A 7,950-nucleotide genomic window follows, 5' to 3' on the forward strand; every position below is an offset into this window, starting at 1 on the left:
CCTCTTGGACAAGGGCGCAGAGGGGGACGCGCCTTTGTGCTTGAATGTGTGCGGCCATGACCTCGAAAGCTCAAAGGGGCAAACACTCCCTAGAAGCTGGAAATTCAAGGGAGAGTCTCAGCACTGGAACTAGCATACCACATACCACCTTTCCTTCTTCACTCCACCCCTCCTGCCTCTACCTGGGGAAGAGGAGAGCTAGCAGTGAACCCCAGGCAGCGAGTTAGGGCTCTGTTCCAACTCTTGCCATTGGACTCTGACCTCTAACTTATTTCCTTTATTGGGGAAAGAAATGCTTAAATGGCAAAAAAGTCCATTTCTATGACATCTTTATTAACTTTTGTAGAATGATCACAGTGTTTATAAGTTGCGTTTTGTATAATGTTTGGAGAGTGAGTTCTCATTTTCTAAGGTGTTGAAAAGTGTAGACCCCAGACCTGGAGGCAGAAATAAATGCCTTTTTTTCAGTGCTAGCCAAGTGTGAGTTTTAACGGAATTCACACCCAGGCTGCACATACGCACCTTATATTTAAAAAACATTGGTGGGAGCTGGTAATAATAAATCTTTAGTTTAATTTGATCATTCACCTACTGTGTCCTAGATGCTGTATCAAGGAGCTGGGGGCTGCAAACAGCATGTACTTGTAGCTGACTTCTGGGAACAGACTAATCACAAGATTGTTACCGTGAGAACTTCTCATACTCTTGTAGAAGCAGGACACTGATAACTCTCCCTGTTCCCAACCATCATAAGATACTAACGAATACAAGAATCAGAAAGCCTAATTGCTGGCATTCGTCACCGATGCCTGGACAAGAGACCAGGGGGCTCTCTCTCGTCAACTATATGACTTTTGTACAGCTAGCCAATTCTTACACCCACTAGCCTCATAACTTTAAGAGTGCAAGCCTTTGCTCTTACAGAACAGGGAAGGGGAAGCAGAACACAGGAATTGATATGCTCGCTCTCTCTCTCTCTCTCTCTCTCTCTCTCTCTCTCTCTCCTTCCCTTACTTCTTCCCTCCCTCCTTCCCCGTCTCTCTCATTCTCCCTCTTCCTCTGTCTCCCCTTTTCCAATTCTGTAGGAGCTACTGAAATGTAAGAAAATTGGGCACACCCTCAATTTAAAATTTTTTTTCTTATTTTCACAATTTCATATTTACTCTTTATTTACAATTTATTCCTGATAGTGTCCCTTCTACTTCCATAGGGGTTTTAAAATTATTTATTTGTTTCTTTTTATTTTGTTTAATGTAGGTCTTGTTTGGGTAGCCATAGCTGTTATGTGTTCAAGATTGCAATGGTTGTGTTATGTCCAGAAGACAGTTTCATACCATACTTCCCCCACTTCCCCTTTGCCATCTCTTCTATAATGCACCCTAGGTTTTAGAAGATTGATATAGATATCCCCTGTAGGGCAGAGTACTTAACAGTTAATTTGTATTCTGCCTGTGCTGGCCTCTATGGCACAGAAGTTTAATTCCTTACCGTGGCATCAGATGAATGCCATTTAAATCCTGGTTCTGTTATTCTGCAGTTCCATGGCCTTGGGAAACGTGTTTCTTATTGTTGCTATAAAAAATTACAAATGTAGTGGTTTATGACAACACAAATAATATAAATTTATTATATGACAGTTTAAGAAGCCAGAAATCCAACTTGAATTTTGCCAGACTAAAATTAGAGTATCATTCCTGTCAGGTAGTTCTAAGGAAGCATCTATTTCCTTGCCTGTTCTGGCTTCTAGAAACTACCTGCATTCCTTGGCTCTTCCACACATTAGTCTAACTTTTGTCTCCATCTCCTTCTCTAATTTTAAACACAGGTCTGGGAATGTGTTAGATTCTAGATAGTCTAGAATGATATCAACATCTCAAAATTCCAACTCTAATTACATCTGCAAAACCTTTTTGCTCCATAAATAAATCTACAACTTCTTATGACTAGGACCTGCACTTCTGTGAGGGCACATTCTTCAACCATAGGAAAGTTATTTAATGTGTTTATTCCTCATCTCTCTCTCTCTCTCTCTCTCTCTCTCTCTCTCTCTCTCTCTCTCTCTCTCTCTCTCTCTCTCTCTCTTCTTTGGTATGGAAAAAGAAGTGAACAGTAGTTTCTGGGATGTAGTTCTTAAACACAAGTTAATTTGTTAAAATAGAAGAATATTAAACACCATTAGTTTTGGTTTTAGGACAAGGGATCAATTGAGGACCAAGAAGTAATACTGAAAAGCACTATAATAAAGCTATCTCTCTTGCTGAAACTCGCCCCCATTCTCTGCTCAAGCATATGTCCTACTTATTCTCTTATGTCTGTTTCTAGGTTCAGACTCCTCGATGGCTCGTATGATCTACAAGAAGAATTCATATAGAAAGTGTTATCTCATTGTCCATCCCATTATTTGTTCTTTTGAATATTCATCTACTACATATATTAAGTTTGCTATCGTTGCTTGACAATCTTTCTTCTTAACCCACCTAGCCATCTAGCTGAAAAACAGCCTACCCAAGTCCTGCACCTTAAGGTCATATTGGTAGTTGTAATTCTATCTTCTTCTCAGCCCCTGATGATACTTAACTAGTTATATGATAGTTATTGTCTTCCCTAATCTGTATCAAAGTCTCTTAGGTTCAAGAAATCTATCATGTTGTCCCTACCCATTGGCTCAGTGTTCCACACACAGTAGATCCTCAAAAGCTATATTTATTGAGCAACTGTACCTTTGGAAAGAAAGGAAAGGATCATCATCTGAGAACATAGAGAGCAACGATTCCTACACAGTTATTGTGGTGCTGACTCTTGAGGGAGGCCAGCTTAGCAAGCTTTGTTAGAATCAGAGCTCTGTGTACAAAGATTGCTCCAATCCCTACAACAAAGCAATGGGAGAACTGGGTTAACATTAAAAGATTTGACCTTAAATTTGAGCTCATTTGTTCTAAAGATATAATAGGTACCAAAGTGTTTTTATTATTATTATCATTATCATTATTATATTAATTAGGGTCATGATCTTCTTGTGACAATTTTATTAATGCAATTAATATATATTACTTTATGTATTCCCATATTACACTCCTTTGCCGTCCTCTCCTCTCAATTCCATATAAGAAAGTGTGGGCAGTCATCATGGTTTGTTGCATCTGACCTGAGGATGTCACTTCCGTCCTTTTTCTCCTGAGAACAATATGACTTCCTTTTTCTGTTGTGAAATGGGGATTGATTTCTATAACTAGACATTAATATGTACTCCCTCTTATAAGCTTTTAAAGGATTGTTATGTCTTCCTCTCATACAAGGACGTATAGAAATGTTTGCTGGACTCTTTCTTACTTACAAATGGAAGTATGGTAACTTCATGGGTAATCATTTTATTATTTCTGATGACCTAGCATTTAACAGAACATCGCAGTAAATACAGTGTTGCAAACTAGATTCTTTTCATTTGTTTTGTTTTGATAAAAGCTCACAGGCTGGCCTCAAATAGCTGCATACTAAAGGACGACCTTGAACTTCTGATCTTCCTGACTCTACCTTTTGAATATTTGTATTACAGGCATGCATGACCAACCACAGCAGGGGCCTATATATCCCAGGGGCCTCTGGAATGATAAAACAGCTCTCTAACAATTATGTTACATTCTTAGCTATAGACTAATTTTAATAAATATGTGTACTTTTATTGAACACACAAGGATTTCCCTAAAATCCTTTTATTCCATGTATGTTTTTAAATATCATAGAAACATAACTCTTTTGTTTTACTTTAATCATTCATGACTGTCATGTATTTGGTTCCTTTGCCTTTGGAGGGAGTATCGACAATTGACCCATGAGGGCTGTGCCGCGAGAGAAATGTGAGTTTGTAATGTGCTCCTTGTTCCTGTTTTTCTTCACAGGAGCCAACTCTTCTCATTTCTTCCATTTTCCCTTGAAGTTGTGATCTGGTCTTTTATTTGCAACTCTGAAGGACTTTGTGAGCTCTCTGGATTGACTGTTTCTAAAGAGAGATTGCCTGTTTGTCCTTCAGAAATATTCATCCTTGAAAATGCTACGAGAAAACTGACTTTATATTTCCACTTTCCATGTCTTCTCCTGGAGAAATGGCCCCTGGGAAGCAAAATCATCCAAATACAGCAGTGTTTGCCAGCCTGCTGGGTGCTGCAGGGTTAGGAAAGACAGAACCTTCTAGGGGCCGTCACAGACTTTCTCAGTTGATTTGGACCATAATCTCAGACCACTGTGACAGCAAAACAAAAGGACACTTATCAAATTACCTGTCATGTGCTGAGGACAGACCCTAACACTGACTCATTGTCTGGTGACCTTGGCCACTTGGACACCTGCTTTGTAGAATCCATTATCTGTTCCAACTCAAGGTGGGAGGAACACTGTTCTGCCTGCCTGCATACAACCTTCAACTTCAAAGTAATGCAGTTTTTACTAAAGGATGTGGGAGGGAAGTCCAGGTGGGGATAAGATTGGATAAAACTGTAAAACTGACCTTTGCCAGTGAGCTATGTGACCTTAAAAGACAAGGATGATTGGAAACTTGATAGGAACTTTCAATCTGGGCTTACCAGAGTTGGAATCCCATAGACTTCAGCCTTCCAGTAAGCCGATAATCAGGAATATCAGTGGTGTTTTTCTTTTTCGCCAAGGTAACACTGTTTAAACAGGACCAGGGATGAAGAGTTGCTCATTCAACCCCATATTGCCTTACCGATGAGAAGGTAATCGACCATCTTAAGGGTTACAGAGTTGCTGAGCTGGAATTACAAATGTTTTAATCATAGTAATCTTGAAATGTTCTAAAAGCAACTTTCTTAATCAAACAACCTTCAAAGATAACGTTCATCAAGTTGATTTAAATCTTCTCATTTTGAATCCATACTCGGATGCTAGTAAACTGTCTACTTGATAAACTTGACCAACTCATAGTCTTGAAAATTGTTGTCTCATTGATTTTGCTGATTGCCAGGAGACCAATCCAGGCTGATAAGGCTGAATTAAAGAAAGGTTCCTCCATAGGCCCACAGGGTTTCAAATGGTAATTTTAGTGACAGACTCCTGTCCTATACTGAAGCTGTAATTCCTAGGAAATTGCTTTGGTTTCCCCTTTGGCTTTTGCTAGCAACTTACTTTTTACACTCCTCACATCCACACTATTCACAAAAAGGCTTATTAGAAGCACACAGAACGAAGCACTGAGTGAAGAATTTCTTCCATATTTACCTATCTTTTAACTTCATTAAGTTGCTCAGTCTTTATGCCTTTCACCTGATTGTGTAGTGAATACAATTTCACCCTTCAGTGTGGTGAATACCAGTTACCTGTCTTGTTTTCTTTTTATGAGTGATTAAATACATTTTTCACTTGCACTTTACAAAAGTTTCAATGTAGTTATGTTTTTTATTATTATTTTCTATCTTTTAATTAATGTATTTTTATAATCCATAATACATTCCCTGCTCCCCCATTCGCCCTCGAACTGCTCCACATCCCACACCTCCTTCACACCTCCTGTCTCCACGTGGATGCCCCCACACCATCTGACCTTTGAACACCCTGGGGCCTCCAGTCTCTTGAGGGTTAGGTGCATCATCTCTGAATGAACACAAACCCAGCAGTCCTCTACTGTATGTGTGTTAGGGGCCTCGTATCAGGTGGTGTATGCTGTCTGTTTGGTGGTCCAGTGTTTGAGAGATCTTGGGGGTCCAGATTAATGGAGACTGCTGGTCCTCCTACAGGATCACCCTTCTCAGCTTCTTTCACCTTTCCCTAATTCAACAACAGGGGTCAGCTGCTTCTGACCATTGGTTGGGTGCAAATATCTGCATCTGACTGTTTCAGATTCTTGTTGGGTCTTTCAGAAGGCAGTCATGATAGATCCCTTTTTGTGAGCATTCCATAGCCTCAGTAATAGCATCAGGCCTTGGGACATCCCCTTGAGTTGGATCCCACTTTGGGCCTGTCTCTGGACCTGCTTTTCTTCAGGCTCCTCTCCATTTCCATCCAGGTAACTCTTTCATACAAGAACAATTATGGGTCAGAGATATGACAGTGATAGGGTAATCCCTCTCTTGATATCCTGTCTTCCTGCTGGAGGTGGGCTCTGTAAGTTCCCTCTCCCCACTGTAGGGACTTTTCATCTAAGGTCCCGCCCTTTGAGTCCTGAGAGTCTCTCACCTCCCAGGTCTCTGGTGCATTCTGGAGGATTCCCCCCAACGTCCTATTTCCAGGGGATGCCAATTTCAATTCTTTCTGATGGCCCTCAGGGCTTCAGTAATTTTCCCTCACCCAATACCAGATCAGGTTCTCCTCTCCCCCTCCCCTCTTCCCACTTTCCCTCCTAGGTTCCTCCTTCTCTCCCCAATTGGGATTGCTTTCTACTCTCTACCAAGTGGGAGTGAGGTGTCCTCACTTGGGCATTTCAGCTTGTTGACATTTTTGAGTACTGTGGACTGTTGTATATTGGGTATTCTGTACTTTTTTGGCTAATATTCACTTATTAGTGAGTACATACCATGCACATCCTTTTGGGTCTGAGTTACCTCACTCAGAATGATATTTTCTAGTTCCATTCATTTGCCTTCAAAACTCAGGATGTCCTTATTTTTAATAGCTGAGTAGTATTCCATTGTGGAAATGAAACACATTTACTGTATCCATTCTTCGGTTGTGGGACATCTTAGTTGTTTCCAGTTTATGTCTATCACTAATAAGGCCACTATGAACATAGTGGAACACATGCCCCTTTGGCATGGTGGGGCATCTTTTGGGTATATTCCCAAGGGTGGTATAGCTGGGTCTTCAGGTAGAACTATTTCCAATTTTCTGAGGAACCTCCAGATTGATTTTGAGAGTGGTTGTACCAATTTGCAATCCTACCAGCAATGAAGGAGTGTTTTCCTTTCCTTACATCATCTCCAACATATGTTGTCACCTGAGGTTTTGAGCTTAGCCATTCTGACTGGTGTAAGGTGGAATCTCAGGGTCATTTTGATTTGCATTTCTCTGATCACTAAGGACTTTTGATCACTTTGAACATTTCTTCAGGTGCTTCTCAGCCATTTGAGATTCTTCAGTTGTGAATTCTCAGTTTAGTTCTACACCCCATTTTTCTATTGTATTGTTTAGATTTTTGGTGATTAACTTCTTGAGTTCTTTATATATTTTGGATTATTAGCCCTCTATCAAATGTTGGGTTAGTGAAGATTTTTCCCCCAATCAGTACGTTGCCGATTAATCTTATTGACTATGTCCTTTGTCTTACAGAAGCTTTCCAGTTTCATGAAGTCCCATTTATCAATTCTTGATCTCAGAGCATGAGGTATTGGAGTTCTGTTTAGGAAATTTCCCCCTGTGCCAATGAATTCAAGGCTCTTTCCCACTTTCTCGTCTATCAGATTCAGTGTATCTGGTTTTATGTTGAGGTCCTTGATCCACTTGAACTTGAGCTTTGGACAAGGTGACAAAGTCTATTTTCATTCTTCAACATACAGACAGCCAGTTAGACCAGCACCACTTATTGAAGATGCTTTCCTTTTTCCATTGTATATTTTTCATGTCTTTGTAAAAGATTAAGTGACTTTAAGAGTGTGGTTTTATTTCTGGGTCTTCAATTCTATTCCATTTATCAGCATGTCTGTTTCTGTACCTAACCATGCAGTTTTTAATCACTATTGCTCTATAGTAAAGCTTGAGGTCAGGGATGGTGATTCCCCCAGTTGTTCTTTTATTGTTAAGAATTGTTTTCACTATTCTAGGTTGTTTGCCTTTCCAGATGAATTTGAGAATTGCTCCTTCGATGTCTTTGAAGAATTGTGTTGGGATTTTGATGGGGATTGCATTGAATCTATAGACAGCCTTTGGCAGGATGGCCATTTTTACTATGTTTATTCTGCCAATCCATCAGCATGGGAGATCTCTCCATTTTCTGAAATCTTCTTC

Source organism: Mus caroli, unplaced genomic scaffold (assembly GCF_978045245.1).
Source record: "Mus caroli unplaced genomic scaffold, Mus_caroli_1 scaffold_5, whole genome shotgun sequence".
Taxonomy (NCBI): Eukaryota; Metazoa; Chordata; class Mammalia; order Rodentia; family Muridae; genus Mus; species Mus caroli.